Source organism: Castor canadensis, chromosome 11, assembly GCF_047511655.1.
Source record: "Castor canadensis chromosome 11, mCasCan1.hap1v2, whole genome shotgun sequence".
NCBI classification, from domain to species: Eukaryota; Metazoa; Chordata; class Mammalia; order Rodentia; family Castoridae; genus Castor; species Castor canadensis.
Genome location: NC_133396.1, coordinates 103,498,602 through 103,523,460, shown reverse-complemented (window position 1 = coordinate 103,523,460; position 24,859 = coordinate 103,498,602). Strand labels below are relative to the sequence as shown.

The following is a 24,859-nucleotide window of genomic DNA, read 5'->3' as shown; positions in this document are numbered from 1 at the left end:
AATCTCCCACTTGATGAATTGATAACTAGGGATTTTATTTTTTTTTCATTTTTCCTTTATTATTCATATGTGCATACAAGGCTTGGGTCATTTCTCCCCCCTGCCCCCACCCCCTCCCTTACCATCCACTCCACCCCCTCCCTCTCCCCCCCCCAATACCCAGCACAAACTATTTTGCCCTTATTTCTAATTTTGTTGTAGAGAGAGTATAAGCAATAATAGGAAGGAACAAGGGTTTTTGCTGGTTGAGATAAGGATAGCTATACAGGGCATTGACTCACATTGATTTCCTGTGCGTGGGTGTTACCTTCTAGGTTAATTCTTTTTGATCTCACCTTTTCTCTAGTACCTGTTCCCCTTTTCCTATTGGCCTCAGTTGCTTTAAGGTATCTGCTTTAGTTTCTCTGCATTAAGGGCAACAAATGCTAGCTAGTTTTTTAGGTGTCTTACCTATCCTCACCCCTCCCTTGTGTGCTCTCGCTTTTATCTTGTGCTCATAGTCCAATCCCCTTGTTGTGTTTGCCCTTGATCTAATGTCCACATATGAGGGAGAACATACGATTTTTTGTCTTTTGGGCCAGGCTAACCTCACTCAGAATGATGTTCTCCAATTCCATCCATTTACCAGCAATGATAACATTTTGTTCTTCTTCATGGCTGCATAAAATTCCATTGTGTATAGATACCACATTTTCTTAATCCATTCGTCAGTGGTGGGGCATCTTGGCTCTTTCCATAACTTGGCTATTGTGAATAGTGCCACAATAAACATGGGTGTGCAGGTGCCCTGGAGTAACCTGTGTCACAGTCTTTTGGGTATATCCCCAAGAGTGGTATTACTGGATCAAATGGTAGATCCATGTCTAGCTTTTTAAGTAGCCTCCAAATTTTTTTCCAGAGTGGTTGTACTAGTCTACATTCCCACCAGCAGTGTAAGAGGGTTCCTTTTTCCCCGCATCCTCGCCAACACCTGTTGTTGTTGGTGTTGCTGATGATGGCTATTCTAACAGGGGTGAGGTGGAACCTTAGCGTGGTTTTAATTTGCATTTCCTTTATTGCTAGAGATGGTGAGCATTTTTTCATGTGTTTTTGGCCATTTGAATTTCTTCTTTTGAGAAAGTTCTGTTTAGTTCACTTGCCCATTTCTTTATTGGTTCATTAGTTTTGGGAGAATTTAGTTTTTTAAGTTCCCTGTATATTCTGGTTATCAGTCCTTTGTCTGATGTATAGTTGGCAAATATTTTCTCCCACTCTGTGGGTGTTCTCTTCAGTTTAGAGACCATTTCTTTTGATGAACAGAAGCTTTTTAGTTTTATGAGGTCCCATTTATCTATGCTATCTCTTAGTTGCTGTGCTGCTGGGGTTTCATTGAGAAACTTCTTACCTATACCTACTAACTCCAGAGTATTTCCTACTCTTTCTTGTATCAACTTAAGAGTTTGTGGTCTGATATTAAGATCCTTGATCCATTTTGAGTTAATCTTGGTATAGGGTGATATACATGGATCTAGTTTCAGTTTTTTGCAGACTGCTAACCAGTTTTCCCAGCAGTTTTTGTTGAAGAGGCTGCTATTTCTCCATTGTATATTTTTAGCTCCTTTGTCAAAGATAAGTTGGTTATAGTTGTGTGGCTTCATATCTGGGACCTCTATTCTGTTCCACTGGTCTTCATGTCTGTTTTTGTGCCAGTACCATGCTGTTTTTATTGTTATTGCTTTGTAATATAGTTTGAAGTCAGGTATTGTGATACCTCCTGCATTGTTCTTTTGAATGAGTATTGCCTTGGCTATTCGTGGCCTCTTGTGTTTCCATATAAATTTCACAGTAGATTTTTCAATCTCTTCAATGAATGTCATTGGAATTTTGATGAGAATTGCATTAAACATGTAGATTACTTTTGGGAGTATCGACATTTTTACTATGTTGATTCTACCAATCCATGAGCATGGAAGATCTCTCCACTTTCTATAGTCTACCTCAATCTCTTTCTTCAGAAGTGTATAGTTTTGCTTGTAGAGGTCTTTCACATCTTTTGTTAGGTTTACACCTAGGATTTGATTTTTTTTGAGGCTATTGTAAATGGAATTGTTTTCATACATTCTTTTTCAGTTTGCTCATTGTTAGTGTATAGAAATGCTAATGATTTTTCTATGTTGATTTTATATCCTGCTACCTTGCTATAGCTATTGATGATGTCTAGAAGCTTCTGAGTAGAGTATTTAGGGTCTTTAAGGTATAGGATCATGTCATCTGCAAATAGGGATATTTTGACAGTTTCTTTACCTGTTTGTATTCCTTTTATTCCTTCTTCTTGCCTAATTGCTCTGGCTAGGAATTCCAGGACTATGTTGAATAGGAGTGGAGATAGTGGGCATCCTTGTCTGGTTCCTAATTTTAGAGGGAATGCTTTCAGTGTTTCTCCATTAAGTATAATGCTGGCTGTAGGTTTGTCATATATAGCTTTTATAATGTTGAGGAACTTTCCTTCTATTCCTAGTTTTCTTAGAGCTTTTATCATGAAATGATGTTGGATCTTATCAAAGGCTTTTTCTGCATCTATTGAGATGATCAAGTGGTTTTTGTCTTTGCTTCTGTTGATGTGGTTTATTACGTTTATTGATTTTCATATGTTGAGCCACCCCTGCATCCCTGGGATGAAGCCTACCTGGTCGTGGTGAATAATCTTTTTGATGTGTTGCTGAATTCGATTTGCCATTATTTTGTTGAGGATTTTTGCATCAATGTTCATTAAGGAGATTGGCCTATAGTTCTCCTTTTTGGAGGCGTCTTTGCCTGGTTTAGGGATAAGTGTAATACTGGCTTCATAAAATGTGTTTGGCAGTTTCCTTCCCTTTCTATTTTGTGGAACAGTTTAAGGAGGGTTGGTATTAGTTCTTCTTTAAAGGTCTGATAGAATTCAGCAGAGAATCCATCAGGTCCTGGACTTTTCTTTTTGGGGAGACTCTTGATTGCTGCTTCAATTTCATTTTGTGTTATAGGTCTATTCAGGTGATTAATTTCCTCTTGGTCCAGTTTTGGATGGTCATATGTATCTAGAAATCTGTCCATTTCTTTTAGATTTTCAAATTTATTTGAATATAGGTTCTCAAAGTAGTCTCTGATGATTTCCTGGATTTCCATGGTGTTTGTTGTTATCTCCCCTTTTGCATTCCTGATTTTACTAATTTGGGTTTTTTTCTCTCCTCATTTTAGTCAGGTTTGCCAGGGGTCTATCGATCTTGTTTATTTTTTCAAAGAACCAACTTTTTGTTTCATTAATTCTTTGTATGGTTTTTTTTTGGTTTCTATTTCTTTGATTTCAGCTCTTATTTTTATTATTTCTCTCCTTCTATTTGTTTTGGGATTTGCTTGTTCTTGTTTTTCTAGGAGTTTGAGATGTATCATTAGGTCATTGATTTGGGATCTTTCAATCTTTTTAATATATGCACTCATGGCTATAAACTTTCCTCTCAAGACTGCCTTAGCTGTGTCCCATAGGTTCCGGTAGGTTGTGTTTTCATTTTCATTGACTTCCAGGAACTTTTTAATTTCCTCTTTTATTTCATCAATGATCCATTCTTCATTAAGTAATGAGTTATTTAGTTTCCAGCTGTTTGCATGGTTTTTGTCTTTACTTTTGTTGTTGAGTTCTACTTTTACTGCATTGTGGTCAGATAGTATGCATGGTATTATTTCTATTTTCTTATATTTGCTGAGGCTTGCTTTGTGCCCTAGGATATGATCTATTTTGGAGAAGGTTCCATGGGCTGCTGAGAAGAATGTATATTGTGTAGAGGTTGGATGAAATGTTCTGTAGACATCTACTAGGTCCATTTGATCTATTGCATATTTTAGATCTTGGATTTCTTTATTGAGTTTTTGTTTGGATGACCTATCTATTGATGATAATGGGGTGTTAAAGTCTCCCACAACCACTGTGTTGGCATTTACATATGCTTTTAGGTCTTTCAGGGTATGTTTGATGAAATTGGGTGCGTTGACATTGGGTGCATACAGATTGATGATTATTATTTCCTTTTGGTCTATTTCCCCTTTTATTAGTATGGAATGTCCTTCTTTATCTCGTTTGATCAATGTAGGTTTGAAGTCTACTTTGTCAGAGATAAGTATTGCTACTCCTGCCTGTTTTCGGGGGCCATTGGCTTGGTAAATCTTCTTCCAGCCTTTCATCCTAAGCATATGCTTATTTCTGTCGGTGAGATGAGTCTCCTGTAAGCAACAAATTGTTGGATCTTCTTTTTTAATCCATTTTGTCAAACAGTGTCTTTTGATGGGTGAATTAAGTCCATTAACATTAAGCGTTAGTACTGATAGGTATGTGGTGATTCCTGCCATTTAGTTGTCTTAGTTGTTTGAAGGTTTGATTGTGTGTACCTAACTTGATGTTACTCTCTACTGTCTTGCTTTTTCTTATCCTGTGGTTTGGTGCTGCCTGCCTTTTCATGGTTAAGTTGGGTGTCACTTTCTGTGTGCAGGATCCCTTGCAGAATCTTTTGTAATGGTGGCTTTGTGGTCACATATTGTTTTAGTTTCTGCTTATCATGGAAGACTTTTATTGCTCCATCTATTTTGAATGATAGCTTTGCTGGGTAGAGTATCCTGGGGTTGAAGTTATTTTCATCCAGTGCCCGGAAGATCTCACCCCACGCTCTTCTTGCTTTTAATGTTTCTGTTGAGAAGTCTGCTGTGATTTTGATGGGTTTACCTTTGTATGTTACTTGTTTTTTCTCTCTTACAGCCTTCAATGTTCTTTCCTTAGTTTCTGAACTTGTTGTTTTAATGATGATATGTCGTGGAGTCGTTCTATTTTGATCTGGCTTGTTTGGTGTCCTGGAGGCCTCTTGCATTTGTATGGGAATATCTTTCTCTAGATTTGGGAAATTTTCCATTATTATTTTGTTGAATATATTACGCATTCCCTTCGCTTGCACCTCTTCTCCTTCTTTGATGCCCATGATTCTCAAGTTTGGTTTTTTGATGGAGTCAGTGAGTTCTTGCATTTTCTTTTCACAGGTCTTGAGTTGTTTAATTAATAGTTCTTCGGTTTTTCCTTTAATTACCATTTTTCATCTTCAAGTTCTGAGATTCTGTCTTCTGTTTGTTCTATTCTGCTGGATTGGCCTTCCGTTTTGTTTTGCAGTTCTGTTTTGTTCTTTTTTCTGAGGTTTTCCATATCCTGGCTGGTTTCCTCTTTAATGTTGTCTATTTTTGTCCTGAGTTCATTTATCCGTTTATTCATCGTGTTCTCTCTTTCACTTTGGTGTTTATACAGTGCTTCTATGGTTTCCTTTATTTCTTCTTTTGCTTTTTCAAATTCTCTATTTTTGTTGTCTTGGAATTTCTTGAGTGTCTCCTGTACATTTTGGTTGACCCTATCCAGTATCATCTCTATAAAATTCTCATTGAGTACTTGTAGTATGTTTTCTTTTAAATTATTCTTGTGGGCTTCATTGGGTCCTTTGGCATAGTTTATCTTCATTTTGTTGGAGTCTGGATCTGAGTACCTGCTTTCTTCATTCCCCTCTGTTTCCTGTACTAATTTTTTGCTGTGGGGAAACTGGTTTCCCTGTTTTTTCTGTCTTCCCGTCATTGTCTTTGGTGTTGTTACTGTCCCTGTACTGGGTGCAATTAAGTATTTTCTAGCTTGTAATAATAACAATGGTAATATTTAGAATGGAAAGGTGAGCTGAGATGGAAAGCAAGAAGTTAAAGAAAAGGGGAAAACAAATATACAGACAAGAGGGAGAAAGCAGAACAAGGTATCAGACAAGAGAGTTTCAAAGGTATAAACAGGGAGTGTTAGTGTACTAATTGACAGTAAGCTGGTCCGTGTCTTCCCAAGCAGTATGGGTGCCGGCCACTGGCGGCCCTAGGGCCCTCCTCTTTTCTCTGTTTAACATGAAGTGGAGATTCTCTGAGCTGGCTCTAGCCGCCATCTTGGAATCTCATCCATAACTAGGGATTTTAAAGTGGAGAAATAGATCTGGTTCACTTCAGTGATCTCTAGATATTTTAATTGAACTTGGAGCTCCAGGGCCACTATGAGAGAAGTGTCATAATATTAACAAAATAATTTACTTATCAGAGTAATTCCTTCATAAATGAAAATAGAAGACTCTATAGTCATGGCTAATATAGTTGTTCGTGTAGGAGTTGTCATAATAATTTTAGCATTTACTACAATTACCTTAAACAACCTGATGTGCCTTTGTTGAATAGGGCCTGACAGAAGAATGTCATGTCCAAAGTTATAAATGTATACTTCCAGACTTGGTATAGAGGTTATTCTGTTAGAAAACTCCTGAGACAGAATTGGTTAGTGGAAATCCAGACATTGTCTAAGTAGACACTCTCCAGATGTTAGTTTTGCAGGCTCATCCCCTTCTGCCAAGAAGATCTGCTATAGTGCAATTCATTAATTTATAAAATTCCACTGGTGCCCTTCATAGGCCAAACAGCATGACAGGGAATTCAGACTGGATAAGAATGCCTGGAAGTTATCATCTATTACCTCCTTTGCAGATATGAAAAAGGACATGTCCCAGAGATCTAGTTGTTAAAAGACTTATATCCACATATTTGCTCCAGACAATCAGAGAATGGCAAGCATAAGTTGTAGTTTCAGATAGTAATTTCTTTAGTGACTAGAGCTTAGCTTTTTCTTTCCATGAAGAGTTCCAGTTTTTTCAGTAGCTATAGAAGCTCTGATAACCCCTTGCTCAACAAGGCATTGCTGTAACTGTGGTAGGTAATGAAGGGGAACCAGTCTTGGTGTCTGAAGAAGGCTGAATAAGGAAGACTTGTGAGGCTCTTGGAAGACATCAAAGCAACATCTGCATCAGGGTTCCTCCCTCTGTGAGTGAAAAATACTTCTTGGTACATGGTTTGTACTCCCTGGGGACAGCAGGTGGAGGAGAACCCTTTGAGGTTATAGACAATTCAAATGAAGTTCTCTACTTTCTGTTTTAATTCTACATGTGTGGGTTTCCCCGAAGGGAAGCCAATGAGCATAGATCTACCAATCCTCCTAAAGTCACCCTTTGGGATGACTTCCTAGCAGGCAGGTGAGTACCAGTTGTGTTGTGGCAGAAGAAAAGCTGAGAACCAAGATCCAGATTGTACTCCTGGCTTTCTCTCTTGGTTTCCCCCTAAGATTTTTGGTTATTCTTCTAACGTACTCTACCAATATTTTCTTTCCAATTCACAAAGGAATGATTCTCAAGTGGAGGAAGCATTCACTGATTCATTCATTGATGCATACATGCATTCAATTATTTAATAAACTTTTAGTCAATGCCCTCTACTTTCTGGGCACTATGTTAGGGAAATACATATATACAGATAAAAATACATGGTCCCTACCCCTATGGGAACTACAGTTTAACAGTAGAAAACTAACATAATAAAGTAAACACATTTGTGTGGCATCTACTGCGGTGTTCTACATAGCATATGAATGCACACACAAGGGAGATTAAGAAAAGGAGAAGCAAAGACTGTCAGAAAAAATGATTATTGAGAGGTGGTTAGCTTTTAATAAATAAGACTTAGGAGGAAATAGAGCTTCCTGGTCTGGAAAGCAGCTCAGAGACCTGCAGGCACTTTAGAAGAGCAGGTGCATAGGTACAAGAAGGGAAAGCACTAGAGATAAAACCCAAGGGCAAGATCAGGGAACACCTTGCAAGCCACTCTAAAAATCTGGGAACTCCCTCATATTTTAACAGGGTGATGGAGACTTCTACTCCATTTACCAGTAAAGAACAGTATTAGATAAAGCTTCTTCAGTCTTTTGATCAATGCCCCCTCATTCCTGCCACATATTCTTCTACATGGAAGGATAGGCTCTTCTTATTGGTGAGATGGGGTAAATACCAGCTCATGGCTACTTGTTTCCTCTTCTCTGCTTGTACTTAAGCAGAAAACAATCTCTTTCTATCACATTCCCAAGTGAAATTATCTCTATAAGGAGTCATTATCTTCCATCTAGCTGAATGCAACATTCCTGACAGACAAAACTGAAGGTTTATTGAGAGAAGTAGAGAAAACTTCCATTTGGCTCAGATCCAAGCCCCATGATCCAGTCCAACATGGTTTAATAAAGCTGATATTTTTCTTCCAATATGGCTTTATTACTTGAATTAGTTTAGAGAGTGGAAAGGAGATGAGAGTGAGAAGCACTGATAAACTAACTATTCCAAGACCGTTGTGAGCATTTTAACCATTATCATAAATAACAAGATCATTTTGGATTTTGAAAGCAGGATTTATGGTGCACTAGAGGGGAACAACTAGAGAGAGAAATAGGGTAGTTGGATGACCACTGATAGAATTCTGGCTTTAAAAAAGAAAGGCTTGAATAAAGGTGGTGATGGTGGAGGGGAAAAAAGTAAGTACAAGAAATGCCAGAGAGTAAAAATCCATGGAGTTTGTTAATTGATTAGATGTAGGGTGTGAGAGGGAACCCAGAATCCAGGCAGACTCCTGGTTTCTTAAAGATTCAGTTTTACTGAGTTACAAATTTACTTTGGTTTGTTTAAGGTATCCTGTTCTGCTTTGTTTTAATCAAGGTCTTTTTCCACATTGTTCTTTACCCTGAAATTCCCTAGAAGCCATTCCGGACTTCCTGCAATCAAGCAAATTGCAACTACGTAAATTCCACAGGGCTCGCCTAGATTGGCTGCTTTCTCAGATATTTGTCTCACCTTTAGCTTCTTTCTCCTTCTTTCTTCTCGCTTTAGCCATCTCACCCAAACTCAGCATTTCGTTTCCTGAATCTCATAGTAACAGGTTTGTCTGCCCCTTGCAGGAAACTCCCACCCTTGGTGGTAACAAACCATCTACTGTTATTAACTTGTTCAAGAGGACTAGCCATAATGAAGTATACAGTAGCCTCAACTGGGCAAGGAGTCCAGAACTTAGACAGGAGAAAGCAAAGAATGAAATCAGTTCTAAAGCTGTCATCTAACAATTCCAGCACCTGTGTGTAACTGAAATTAGAGTTTCCTTCCAATGTTTTCTATTAATTAAAATTTCTTCCATTTTATGTGGCATCAGATATATAAAAGGCTAAAAAAAGAAGTTTCAAACTCTGACTGTGGAATTAGAGGATACAATGCTATGTATGTATGAAAGGGGGAATTAAAGAATCCCATAAATGCCAGAAATATAGATAGAGACAGATATAGAGATACAGATATTTTTGGTGGTATTGGTGTTTGAACTCAAGACTTCATACTTGCTAGTAGCTAAGAATATTTTTAAAATTTATTATCATATTAAATAAAATGTGTGTTTTCCATTATAAGTAGTTAATGATCTTTTTTGACAAACTAAGGACTGGTATTTAAATCTCCTTACATTCAAAGTCTCATTAACAGACAGGAAAATTTAAAAATAAAAACACAACCCCACTAGGAAAGCAAGAAGTGGAGAATACTGTTTTTAACAAGTTGTGGGAGACTAAAAAAATTATTTAAAATCTTCCCAAATTAAATGCTTATAAGTGATGAATAAATATTACATAATTTTTAAATGCATAGCTAAACATGTAAGAAAGAAGGGAAATTCCCCCATATGGATAAAAAAGGAAGTAAAAACAGAGTGTTAAATATGTAAATTAGCATTACTGCTCCCCTGGGAGATGTGAAGGAGGAATTTCTACATCAGATAATTTTTGTGGGCTTAGTGTTTAAAGTCCATGTGGAACCAGAAGATGAAACCTTGGTTCTGCAAAAGGCAGAAACTTGAAACTAAAACATGTGCATGAGGTCTGAACCCTCAAAAGATTTTCCTTTTATTAAATGAGTAGTTAGTAGGGGAATGAATCTACCCACCAAAGACTGGTTGATACACAACGGTCTATGAGAGAGGAAGCAAAGACCAATAACAAGGAGGATGGCCTTTGTATGAACTTAGGGAGAAATAGAAAGATTCCCCTGAAATTAGAAAACAAACAAAATGAACTAACTAACACTCTGGACAACCATATTCAAGGTGTTATTTGGTAATCTCCAAATAAGAAATTACCATAAAAATTTGCCATGGTCCATGTCTAAGGCTTAGAAGAAACATATTCAAAATGAGTTCTGGAGGGTATAACAGAAACCCAGGCTAGAATGACATCAGCAAGATAGAGGACTAGGAGAAATCAGAATTCAGTGCCTTTCTCCAATGAGTAATTTCCCACTCTCTTGGGGCTGGATTAGTTACCCTGAAAGTAGGTAGCTATAAAACAAGAGTGTCTCAGCTTTTTCTTGCTTCCTGTCCTATCATGTAATTTCCCTTCCACATATACCTTAGTGCCCTTCCATTTTTCTGCCATGCATGGAGTCATACAAGGCCCTAAACAGAAGCCAAGTAAATGCAAGTTCAATGCTCTTAGACTTCACAATCATGATCTAAAATAAACATCTTTCTTTTTAAATTACCCAGTGTCAGGTGTTCTGTTATAGCAACAGAAAGCACACTCAGACAGGTATCTATGAACAATAGTAGTTTTGGGAAGGCTCTAGAGTCCATTAAAAAATGTGAAGTGACACAATAGATCAAAAAAGGGGGAAGGGAGTAATAACCACATAGAAAGAATTGCAGAGAAATTGGCCTTCTTGAGACATCTGAAGACAGTTAGTGAAAATGAAGGACAGGGACTATCAAAATCAGTTATAAATCAGGTGCCACATTGTCCTCAGTGACCTAATCTGCAAGGGAAACCAGCACCTTTTACCACTGTGGTAACCAACAGATATACCTGCTGAGGACTCCCAGAAAGAGAGTAATTGCTCAAAAAAAAGCAACAAAAAACTCCCAACTCAAAAGAAGGATATCATAATAATAATAAAGACATCTGCTCATCAAGAAGATATAACAATTGTCACATGTGTAAGCACTCAATGTTAGAGTACCTAAAATGGTGTGGCTAAAGTACCTAAATGCAAATATTAGTAGATCTGAAGAGAAAAATAGGCTGCATTATGATAGCAGTAGAGTATTTCAGTACCCCACATTCAACAACATTTAGATTATTCAGACAGAAAATTCATAAAGAAATATGGCACTTGAAGCATGCTTGAGTCCAAATGAACCTGACAAACATATACAGACTATTACATTAAAAAGCAATAGAATATAAAGGAGGTAAATATAATCAAAGTGCATTATATTAAGGTTGGGAATATCACAAAGAAATCTCTTTGTACAATTAAGATACACTAATAAAAATTTCTTTAAAAATAATAGAATAGTGCACAGGAGAGATCATATGTTAGCCCACAAAACAAGTACTGACAAATTTAAGAAGATTGAAATAATATCAAGTACCTTTTCCAACCACAATGGTATGAAATTGGACATCAATAACAGAAGAAAATGGGAAAATTTATGTAGTGCATAAAAATGAAACAATATAATATTGAATAACTGATGATTCAAGAAAGAAATCAAAAGGGGAACTTTAAAATATCTTGAGACCAATGAAAATGGAAACACAAAACATGGAATGCAGTAAAAGCAGTTCTAGCTTAATGCCTACATTAAAAATGAAGAAAGATATCAAATCAACAACTTGATGTTATACCTGAAGGAAATAAAACAGGAACACACTAAGCCCAAAGTTAGTAGGAAGATGGAAAGAGCAAAGATCAGAGTGTAAATAAATAAAATACAGAAGACAAAAAAAATAGAAATGATACTAGTGTTGGTGTTTTGAAATAAAATTGACAAATTTTTAGCTAAGCAAACTAAATGTACTGACACAACTCAAATAAATAGAATTAAAATGAAAAATATCCATTATAATTAATACCAGGGAAAAATAAAGATATCATAAGACACTACTATGAACTATTATTTGCCAACAAATTGATTTCAAATAAATAGTTAAATTGCTAGAAATGAACAACCTACCAAAACTGAACCATGAAGAAATAGAAAATCTGAACAGAATAATAATGAGTAAGGAGACTAAATCAGTAATTTAAAAAAAATACTCATCAAAGGAAAGCCTAGGACCAGGTGGCTTTAGGAATGAGTTCTACCAAACATTTAACAAAAAAACTAATTCTTTTCAAACTCTTCAGTAAAAACTGAAGAATGAGAAAGACTTACAGACTCATTTTAGAAGATCAACATTAACCTGATGTCAAAGCTGGACAAATACACTACAAGAAAAAGAAAATTATAGGCCTTGATGAACATAGATGCAAAAATTCTCTACAAAATTCTAGCAAAGGAAATTCAGCAGTACATTAAAGTGATAACTCACCATGATCATGTGGAATTTATCCTTGGAATGCAAAGATAGTTCATCATAAGCAAATCAATAAACTGATATATCACATTAACAAAAGGGCAAAATGATATGAACATATCAATAGATGCAGAAAAGCATTTGATGAAATTCAGTATCCATTTGGCATTAAAAACTCAACAAATTAGGATAGAAAGAGTGTACCTCAACAAGGGAGAGGCAATATATTATAAGTTGCAGCTAACATAATACTCAGTGGTAAAAAGTTTAAATCTATTCTTCTTAGATTAGGAACAACATAAAGGTGCTCACTGTCACCACTTCCTAGCAAGATCAATTAAGCAAGAAAAGGAAATCAAAGGTATCCAAATGGGAAAAAAGAAGTGAAATTTGTTTCCACTTGGAAATTATGTGATTTTATACATAGAAAAATCATAAAGACTCCTCCAAAAAAATCTACTAGACTTTTTAAGCAAATAAAATAAAACTGAAGGATACAAATCAACACACAAAAATCAGTAGCATTTTTTATATACTAGCAATGAACCATCTAAAAAAGAAATTTTTAAAAATCTAGGAAAACCTGGTGTATGAGAACAGGCCACCAAAGTTAAAAGGTGCCAAGAGACCAAAAAGAAGAGGGGAAAGATGAATCTAGTATTATTCAAAATGTAATTTATTTGGGATTTATTGAAAGAAGCATGTCTTAGGCAGCAGCAAGTTAGCAGGATTCTTGCAGGAGAAAGGGGTTAATATTGCTGAGTTAGATGAGGGTAGCCTATAACCAACTGGAAATTACCTGGATTTTCTCAAAAACTATTAACATGCTAGGTGTGACTTAAGATACAGTCCAGAAACCAGTGTCTAGCATGACATGATCAGCTGACCTTCTTAATGTATTTGTTTATTCTGTAGGGTTTAGAATGCATGCCAGGTCAACTGAAGGGCAATATGGTAGTTGTGATCAAGATGACCATAGTCATGTCAAGCTGGATCCCTATAGAATTAACCTCAAGAGCATGAAAAAGAAAACAGAATAAAATACTCAGGAATAAACTTAACAAAGGAGGTAAAAGATCTGTACAGTGAAAACTGCAAAGAATTGATGGAATAAATTGAGACCAATACCAATAAATAGAAAATACTATTTTAAAGGATTGAAAGAATTAATATTGTTAAAAAATATCCACACTATTCAATATGATCAACAAATTCTATGCATGCCCTATCAAAATTGCAAAGATAGTTTTCACAGAAGTAGAAAAATAATTCTAAAATTCATATGAAATAACTAAATACTCTGAATAGCTGAAGTAATTTAGCAAATCAATTCTGCTATAATTTAATTCTGTTTGAAAAATTTGTTCTTGAGCATAAAGAACAAAGCTAGGAGTATTCTGTTGCCTGATTTTGCAATACCCTACTAAACCATATTAAATAGAACAGAATGGTGTTGGCATTAAAACAGACATACAGACCCACAGAACAGAATATAAATCCCAGAAGTAGTTGCATGAATTTATATTAATTTATCATATTTTAAGGTGCAATACAATGGAGAACAGATAATCTTTTCAATAAATGGTTTTGGTAAAACTGGATACCTGTAAAAAGAATAAAATTGGAGCCTTACTTAAGCCATAGACAAAAACAAACTCAAAATATTTTGAAGTCTCAAACATTAAGACTCAAAATTGTAAAAGTACTAGAGAAAAGGTGGGATAAACTTTTTGATATTGGCTTTGGTAATGATTTTTTGCAAATATCTTCTGAATCACAGGCAGCAAAAGCAAAATTAGGTAAGTGATATTGAATAAATGAAAAACTCCTGCCAAGAAAAGAAGCAATGGAGTGAAGAAACAATCTACAAAGAAAAATTTGCAAATCATATATTTGATAAAGGATTAATATCAACATATATAAGAACTCAATTTAGTAGTAATAAAACAAAATATTTTCCCAAAAACACACATACAAATGGCCAACAGGTGTATGAAATAGGCATATGTTCAAACTACTAATCATCAGGAAAATGCAGATAAAAACCACAATGAGCTATTACCTCACACCTGTTGGAATAGCTATTATAAAATAGATGAAAGACAGTGCTAGTGGGAATGTGAGAAAAACTGAACCCTTGTTTCTGATTGGTGGAAATGTAAATCGATATACCCATTATGGAAAACATTATTGTGCTTCCTCAAAAAGTTAAAAATAGAACTACCATATGATTCAGCAAGCCCACTATTTAATACATTCCCAGAGAAAATGATAGCTGTACTCCTGTGTTCACTGCATCATTATTTATAATAGTAATCAGTCCAGCAATGGGGGAATGGATAAAGAAAATGTGATAGATAGATACACAGATACATACATACATACATACACACATAAATAGAGATATATGATTGATTGATAGATAGACAGACAGATATACACACACAATGAGATACTATTATATAAATAGTATAAAGAGGGGAAAATCCTGTCATTTATAAAGAGGGAAATCCTGTCATTTGAACAGCATGGATGAACCTGGAGGACATTATATGGAGTGAAGTAAAGCAGGCATACAAGGACAAATATCACATGATATCATTTATATGTGGAATGTAAGAGTCAAACTCATAGAAGCAGAGAATGGAATTGTAGTTGCCAGCAGCACAGGATGGGAGTGGGAGGGAGATGTTGGTCACACAGTTCAATGATTCAGTTAGAATGAACGAACAAGTTCTAGAAATCTGCTGTTTAGCATGGGGCTAGAGATAATATAATGCATTGTATACTTGATATTGCATGGAATAGATCTTAAACATTCTCCCCACAAAAAGAAAAAGATAAATACATTAAGTAATATATATGCTGACTAGCTCAAATTAGTCATGTCACATTATACACGATAAAGAAATATAATTTTATTTGTCACTTATATCTTAATAACCTTGATAAAATGGGCAAAGAAAGGAGCCCAGACCACATGGAATTTCCACACTGCACAAGAAGCTTCTCAATGTAAAATCACAAAACAACCAAGACACAATTTACAGTATGTGATAAAAACAATATTAAATTCCTAAAGCTTCAAGTAGTTGAATTCTCTAAATATTATAATAAATTAAGAATATTTATGGGTTAGGGGAATGGCTCAAGTGGTAGAGTGCCCATCTAACAAGCATAAGCCCTTGAGTTCAATCCTCAGTACCACCACCAAAAAACAAAAGAATATTTAAATTGTTTAAAATCATAAAATAAAACACTATAAATAATGAGAGTCAAATTTGGAAGGTGATTATAATAGTTTATTTACTAAGTATTTCATATGTTCCAGGAACTGTTCCAGGCATTTTACACAAATGATTTTTACTTGACTATCAAAACAATACTATATTTAGATCCAATTGCTGTCCTAATTTTACACACAAATACAAGAGGTTAACTAATGAGACCAAAAGCTCAGGATTAGTAAGTGATAGAAAGAAAATGGAAATCTAGACCATCCTTCTTTAGAAACCTTGCTTTTAATCATTTTGCTAATAATATGTCTGGTCACTGAGATGGGATCAAAATAGGTCAAACAACAAGACAAATACAGCTGAAAAGAGAATTAGTAAGAAATAAGATTAAGATAGTGATAAAAAATAACCCATAATGCAACCAGTGTGATTCAGAATTGAAAATTTGGGGCCACATACACTAACTGACACCTATAATACTAGTTACTTGGGAGGCAGAGATCAGAAGGATTGCAGTTTCAGGTCAACCCAGGCAAAAAGTTACCAAGATGCCATCTCAGAAAACAAGCTGGGCATAGTGGTACACAGACTCACAGCTATGCAAGCAGAGTATGTAGGAGAATTGCAGTCTGGGGCCAACCCTGGGGAAAAAGTGAGACTGCGTTTGAAAAAATAAAAGTAAAAAGGGCCAAGGGAGTGGCTCAAATGGTATAGCACTTCCCTAGCAAGGTCAAGACCCTGAGTTCAATCCCTAGTAGCATCAGAAAAAAGAAAAGAAAATTATAAAATGTTAATTAAGAATTAAGAGAATATAATGAAAAAGTCTAGCAAACTTCTATTATGGATTTCTGAAGGAGAGAATTAAAACAATGTTGAAGTAACATAATAATCAACAGATAATAACTGCTAATGGTGGTGAATGTCAACAATCCCAGCACTCTGGAAACTGAGGAAGGAGGAGATTGAGTTTCAGGACAGGTTGGGCCACGTAGTGAAACCCTGTCTCAAAATAAAACAAAAAGAAAAATAATAATGAAATGCTTTCTAAAATTGAAGAAAGACATGAAACCTCAGATTTAATAGCCATTAATCTAAAACATGAAATTATTTTGCTTTAGATTAATAGACATATTGTAATGAAATGGCATTAATACCAAAGATAGAAAGTATGAAAAGCAACCAAAGAGGAAAGACAGATTCAACACAAAGAATCCACAATTAAATTGAGAGACTTCTCAAAGGTGACAACAGAAGCCAGAGAGCTGAGGAATCAAATATTAAAACTATAAAGAGCAAAATTATCTCTTAAATTCGATTTTTTGATGTTTTGAACAAATCAACTTACAGATCCCATCAAATAGTACTATAAAATTCAAATTTATGAAGAAAGAAATAGACCACAAAATAAGCAGTGGAAAGTTAAAAGCCACAGATGGGTTTTATGTAAGTCCAAAGATAAAGGGATGCTCATACAAAGAAGTTGATGGTTCTGGTCACATAGTGTCCCAATTTCATCCTTTGATGTTCCCCTGAGCTCCAAATATGAGCAGTGGCAGGCAAAATACAAAACATAAACAGCTATGTTTGTATTTAAGAAAAAAAGAGAAAGAAAGAAAAAAATTTCCATGCACCAGAAACAGAAACTCAAAGCAGAAAATGCAACTGAATAAAAAAAGAAAGCAAATACATCAAGAGGAAGAGTATTCAAGGCAAAGAAGATAGAAAATAAAGTTCCTGAGTTGGGACTACATCTGAGTTTAAAAACTTCCTAAAGGAACACAAGCAAATGTGGTTGAAGTGCTTTTTGCATGTGGATGCTACCAAGAAAATCTGTTATTAAAAAAAATCCAAAAAACAAAACTACATTTAATTTGGATGAGACAAGGCAGCATGAAAATAGCAGGGAAGAGAACAACAATTAAGTAAATAATAGATAATTTATATATGCTTAGAAAAATAATGTTTGGTCTCTACCTCACCCTCACATTTTAGTTCAAAAGATAAATATATAAATATAAAAACAAAAACAGTAAAAATAGATCCTTATCACACACAAAACATATTCATAACATTTTCAGAGAACAATGGAAGCATAAGAAAACAAGAGAATATTTTTGAAGCATGTCAATATGGTCTGATAGAAGATAATTGGAAGACAAAGCAGAAGCCAAGGTGGAAAAACTTGAGTTTATTTGCACAAAAACTAGCCTTCCATACTTAAAACTCACTATAAACAAAAAGTAAAGTCTAAGATTAGCATTCACATCACACATGACAGAGAAACAGTCAAAATATTATTCAGGAGGAGATCCAAAATGGCAGCTAAGGCAGGGAATCAGATTTCCTAAGCTCCGTGACTCCAGAAACCTCCTTGAGATGCTGGAGCCACACTTGGGTAATTCTGATTGCACCTAGCAAAAATAATAACTGCTATCACATGAGGTGCAGATAAAATTCAAAGACTGACCCTTAAATCAGCCTTTAATTGCACCTAACAGCCACAAAAATCCTGCCTGGCACAGCTAGCAAGGCGGGTCCAGCCTCTAGCCCTGGGGAAAAAAAGACCCTGGCTCTTTCTTTCCTTTTTTTTTTTTCTTTTCTTTCTTCTCCCAACAAGCAGAAGACAGCACCAATCATAATCAAACCCTGTGACATCTGGACCCCTAGCTTGTGGAAAGCCTCCCTATACTGCAATGCTGCACTGAAAACAACATCACCATTTCTCCCCCCTAGCTGGCTCCAAAGCTGCCTGCATGAAACTACCGAAGGAACAGGTGAGCATCATGCACCATGCATGGCTCCCCTACCCACCCCACCCCCCAGGAAAATAATCCAGTGCAGCCCCTGGGCAGACTGAAACCCCAATGAGCAAAACTGAAAATCATAAACAGTGAACTCTAATTTAACACCGACATCAAAGATGGGGGTAGAATGCAGAACTCACCCCAAAGAACAGGCATGGGGCAAAGAGCCAAACTCTCTTGCTGAATGCTCAGGGGTGGAACAAGAAGCTGAACTCTCGGTGCTGAACTGCCAGGGGTGAGGCAATGAGCAGAACTCTCAGCACCAAACTCTCAGTACCAAACTCTCAGTGCCAAACTCTCAGTGCCGAACTCTCAGTGATGCACCATAAAGCAGCAAAGGCTGAGAGCAGGGGCAGGCCAACAAGCTAACCACCCAGTCACCTGGTGAGACCACATCAGAATTTCCACTTCAATGAAAATACCAGGACTGGACAGCTAAGGAATAACACCAGAACTCTTACAAATAGACTGAACTTTCGATGGTCCTGAACCTGGTGTTTTTTATTGTGTTTCTTTTTCTTTCTTTCTTTTTCTTTTTATTCCTATATTATTAACTCCATCATCACTAATCTCTAATCCCTATTCTCACCCTCTTAACTCTCTCTCCTTTTCCTATACTACAAGCCATTGTTCTCCCTCCCAACTACTCTTTCTGCCCCTTCTCATGCACTTTTTCCCCTGTCTTCACTTCTCCCTCTTATCCTCCCCCAACATGTCACCATACTACCCCTCCCTCCTATATACTCACCACCTGCTAAATAGCCTACTGTATTAAGTGTACACAACTCCAGCCCCCTGCAATCCCTCACACAACATCCTCCACTATAACAACAGAAATACACCCAAACACACACAAGGGTCACAAAACACAGCAGCCCCATACCTCTTAATTCATCCACCCACCTCTTTACCTCTTTGCCTGCCTCCCCCCTTTTTAGTGCCACCTTTACCAATTCCCAAAAATCTAAAACTAGTCTAATAATCATTATCCTCCCCAACTCTGACTGGTTATAGATATTATCATCAAGGGGTTTTCTATATAATACATAAACAACTGGTCTGGCATTGAACCTGTGAATTTGTTATTGCTAAATTACACTTCCAGACTAGTGACAGGTAAAGCATATCAACCTAGCTAATTGCCAAGTCAGCCACAACACAAAAATTGAATAAGGGAAAGAAATCAGACAATCAAATCCACCAACTGGCCTACCAAAAACACAGTTGCACAGCACCAAGTGGAGCAATGGGAATATGAAGGGGTGGAAAATATTTTCCTCAAAAAAAAATTCAATAAAACATTAGTGGGAAATGAACAAAATGGATATCCAGTTCCTGACCTCAAAGAAACAATGATAAATGTAACTAAGGAATCCAGTGTCACACACATAAAAAAAAAAAACCCTCAAAGAAGAAATCTCTGAGAAATTCATGGAGAAGATATTAGACATGGTTAACCAGAATGTACAAGATGCACTCAAGAAATTTTAAGACACCCAAAATAAAGAGCATGAAATGACATAGAAACAAATAAAGGAACTCAGAGAGGACTTCAACAAACATCAAAGTGAAACAAAGGACACTATAAAAAGATATGTGAATTAAAGAGGACAACACAAATTATAAAAGAGAAGTTGAACAAAGATATGGAAAACCTCAGAAGAAAGAATCAAACAGAAATCATGTAAATAAAAAGTCCCTATAGTCAAACAAAAAAACAGTGGAAGGGCACTCCAGCAGACTAGAACAAGTGGAAGACAGAATCTCAGAGTTCAAAGATAAAACAGAAATTAAAGAAGATAACAGAAGAAATCTTAAACAACTTAAGAGCTGTGGAAAGAATATGCAAGAACTCAGTGACTCCATTAAAAGACCAAATCTGAGAATCATGGGCATTGAAGAAGGAGAAGAGGTGCAAGTCAAAGGGATACATAATATATTCCATAAAATAATAACAGAAAATTTCCCAAATATCAAGGAAGTTTTGCCCATTCAGATACAGGAAGCCTCCACCAGGACACTAAACAGATTGACCAAAATAGAACCTCCTCATGGCATATTAGCTTTAAAACAACAAACACAGAGAACAGAGAAAGAATATTGAAGTCTATAAGAGAGAAAAAACAAAAAACATATAAAGGTGAACCCATTAAAATAATACCTGATTTCTCAACAGAAAACTTAAATCAAGAAGGGCATGGACTGAGGTATTTCTGGCACTGAATGAAAATAAATTCAACCCTAGGATACCCTACCCAGCAAAACTATCATTAAAAATTGATGGAGCGAGGGATTCCAAGATGGCGGCTAGAGGGAGGAAGCAGAAAGCGAGCCTCCTATAGTGAAATCTTGGAAAGACGCTGGAGACACACTTTGCAGGCATAATCACTGAGAAGAGGCATAACTTTGACCCCTCCACACCTCCAACCGGCACAGAGAATCTCCACTTCATGCTAAACAGAGAAACCAGGAGGGCCCCTGGGCTGCCAGTCACCAGCACCCAGACGGCTTGGGAAGACACGGACAAGGTGAGCTTTGCAGAACCGTGGTACTCCTACAGACAAGCCTGGGCCAGAGCAGCATAGCCCCCTGGACAGACTGACCTCCACCCGGGCAAAAAAGAGAAACTGAGTAATAAGCAATAAGAACAAATAAGACATGCAGGAAAGAGGGTGGGGTGCACTGAGCACCGAAGATTGGGGGAAGGAAATCCTTCCCGGGACTGTAAATAAACAAGCTGGGAAGGCCGGAGAGCCTCTGGCGGGAGCGGGGGTGCGCGCCCAGCAACCACGAGTGGGAAAGCTTGTGAGAGTGGCGGAGGGAGGAAAACTCCACAGAAGAGGAGGGAAGACCCACTTCCCACATGAGCTGAAAACAAACATGGTGGCTGGCAGGAGCAGCAGCACTGCCCAGTAATCAGGAGCAGGAAAGCTTGTGAAAGTGGAGATGGGAGGAGAACTGCACAGGAGAGGGGGGAAGACCCACCTCCCACATGAACTGTAAATAAACACGCAGGCCTGAGAACGCGGGTGCAGTGTCACCTTTCCCAGTGCTTGGAAAGGGGAAAGCCTGTAGCAGAGGCTCCCGCACAGGAGAACTCCGAGCAAACAAAGCCTGCAGGGTCAGGTCAGTGCTAAGCTCACCCCAGAGATCTGCATAAATAATGCCTCCAGCAACAGCAGGCTGACAGCAGCAGGCAGGCAAGCCACAGTTGCAGATACTGTTCTCAGAACTGTCTCCAGACTCTTTTTTTTTCTTTGTCTCCTTACCTTTGATGAGAGAACAACCGAATTACACCTGCAAGCTGAAAAACTTACTGAAACTGTATTGCATTTGAACTTGGGACACTTGCTGGGGTTTTTTTGTGCGTGTCTGTGTGTAGTTATGTTCTACTTTATGCGTCCCCTTTGATGAGACAACTACAGAACAACATCTGAGGCACCATCTCCAGGATTGAAGACTGAGACGGAAAACCAAATTATTAAGACTGAAACTTCATTGCATGTGAACTTGGAGGTTTTTTGGTTTTTTGGTTCTTTTTAAATTTCCTATTTTTTCATTTTATTTTAATACATTTTTATAAATAGATTTTTCTTTCATTTACTTATTTTTTTATTTTTATTCTTACCTTTCTTTTTTTTATTTTGATTTTCAATCCACTCTCTCTCTAATGTCTGTTCAGCTTACTGTCGATTAATACACTAAAACTCCCTGTTTATACCTTTGAAACTCTCTTGTCTGATACCTTGTTCTGCTTTCTCCCTCCAGTCTGTGTATTTGAATTTCCCATTTCTTTAACTTCTTCCTTTCCATCTCAGCTCACCCTTCCATTCTAAATATTACCATTGTTATTATTACAAGCTAGAAAATACTTAATTGCACCCAGTACAGGGACAGTAACAACACCAAAGACAATGACGGGAAGACAGAAAAAACAAGGAAACCAGTTTCCCCACAGCAAAAAATTAGTACAGGAAACAGAGGGGAATGAAGAAAGCAGGTACTCAGATCCAGACTCCAACAAAATGAAGATAAACTATGCCAAAGGACCCAATGAAGCCCACAAGAATAATTTAAAAGAAAACATACTACAAGTACTCAATGAGAATTTTATAGAGATGATACTGGATAGGGTCAACCAAAATGTACAGGAGACACTCAAGAAATTCCAAGACAACAAAAATAGAGAATTTGAAAAGGCAAAAGAAGAAATAAAGGAAACCATAGAAGCACTGTATAAACACCAAAGTAAAAGAGAGAACACGATGAATAAACAGATAAATGAATTCAGGACAAAAATAGACAACATTAAAGAGGAAACCAGCCAGGATATGGAAAACCTCAGAAAAAAGAACGAAACAGAACTGCAAAACAAAACGGAAGGCCAATCCAGCAGAATAGAACAAACAGAAGAAAGAATCTAAGAACTTGAAGAGGAAATGGTAATTAAAGGAAAAACCAAAGAACTATTAATTAAACAACTCAAGACCTGTGAAAAGAAAATGCAAGAACTCACCGACTCCATCAAAAGACCAAACATGAGAATCATGGGCATCGAAGAAGGAGAAGAGGTGCAAGCGAAGGGAATGCATAATCTATTCAACAAAATAATAATGGAAAATTTCCCAACTCTAGAGAAAGATATTCCCATACAGAAGCAAGAGGCCTCCAGGACACCAAACAGACCAGATCAAAATAGAACTACCGCACGACATATCATCATTAAAACAACAAGTTCAGAAACTAAGGAAAGAACATTGAAGGCTGTAAGAGAGAAAAAACAAGTAACATACAAAGGTAAACCCATCAAAATCACAGCAGACTTCTCAACAGAAACATTAAAAGCAAGAAGAGCGTGGGGTGAGATCTTCCAGGCACTGGATGAAAATAACTTCAACCCCAGGATACTCTACCCAGCAAAGCTATCATTCAAAATAGATGGAGCAATAAAAGTCTTCCATGATAAGCAGAAACTAAAACAATATGTGACCACAAAGCCACCATTACAAAAGATTCTGCAAGGGATCCTGCATACAGAAAGTGACACCCAACTTAACCATGAAAAGGCAGGCAGCACCAAACCACAGGATAAGAAAAAGCAAGACAGTAGAGAATAACATCAAGTTAGGTACACACAATCAAACCTTCAAACAACTAAGATAACTAAATGACAGGAATCAGCACATACCTATCAGTACTAACACTTAATGTTAACGGACTTAATTCACCCATCAAAAGGCACCGCTTGACAAAATGGATTAAAAAGGAAGATCCAACAATTTGTTGCTTACAGGAGACCTATTTCACTGACAGAAGTAAGCATAGGCTAAGGATGAAAGGCTGGAAGAAGATTTACTAAGCCAATGGCCCCTGAAAACAGGCAGGAGTAGCAATACTTATCTCTGACAAAGTAGACTTCAAACATACATTGATCAAACGAGATAAAGAAGGACATTCCATACTAATAAAAAGGGAAATAGACCAAAACGAAATAATAATTATCAACCTGTATGCACCCAATGTCAGCGCACCCAATTTCATCAAACATACCCTGAAAGACCTAAAAGCATATATAAACGCCAACACAGTGGTTGTGGGAGACTTTAACACCCCATTATCATCAATAGATAGGTCATCCAAACAAAAAATCCATTAAGAAATCCAAGATCTAAAATATGCAATAGATCAAATGGACCTAGTTGATGTCTACAGAACATTTCATCCAACCTCTACACAATATACATTCTTCTCAGCAGCCCATGGAACCTTCTCCAAAATAGATCATATCCTAGGGCACAAAGCAAGCCTCAGCAAATATAAGAAAATAGAAATAATACCGTGCATACTATCTGACCACAATGCAGTAAAAGTAGAACTCAACAACAAAAGTAAAGACAAAAAACATGCAAACAGCTGGAAACTAAATAACTCATTACTTAATGAAGAGTGGATCATCATTGCGATAAAAGAGGAAATTAAAAAGTTCCTGGAAGTCAATGAAAATGAAAACACAACCTACCGGAACCTGTGAGACACAGCTAAGGTAGTCCTGAGAGGACAGTTTATAGCCATTAGTGTATAGATTAAAAAGATTGAAAGATCCCAAATCAATGACCTAATGATACATCTCAACCTCCTAGAAAAGCAAGAACAAGCAAATCCCAAAACAAATAGAAGGAGAGAAATAATAAAAATAAGAGCTGAAATCAAAGAAATAGAAACCAAAAAAACCATACAAAGAATTATTGAGACAAAAAGTTGGTTCTTTGAAAAAATAAACAAGATTGATAGACCCCTGGCAAACCTGACTAAAATGAGGAGAGAAAAAAAACCCAAATTAGTAAAATCAGGAATGCAAAAGGGGAGATAACAACAAACACCATGGAAGTCCAGGAAATCATCAGAGACTACTTTGAGAACCTATATTCAAATAAATTTGAAAATCTAAAAGAAATGGACAGATTTCTAGATACATATGACCATCCAAAACTGGACCAAGAGGAAATTAATCACCTGAATAGACCTATAACACAAAATGAAATTGAAGCAGCAAT

General features: G+C 36.7%; 1 protein-coding gene across 1 annotated transcript in view; it reads right to left on the bottom strand.

Moving 5' to 3' along the window:
• The window catches only part of Fcrl2 (Fc receptor like 2), a 41,214-nt gene extending 18,487 nt beyond the window's left edge, over positions 1 to 22,727 (bottom strand). Inside the window, exon 1 of the mRNA XM_074047765.1 lies at positions 18,446 to 22,727. The gene's annotated coding sequence lies outside the window, so the exon portion shown is untranslated. The remainder of the gene's footprint in view (positions 1 to 18,445) is intronic.
• Positions 22,728 to 24,859: the final 2,132 nt, after the last annotated feature.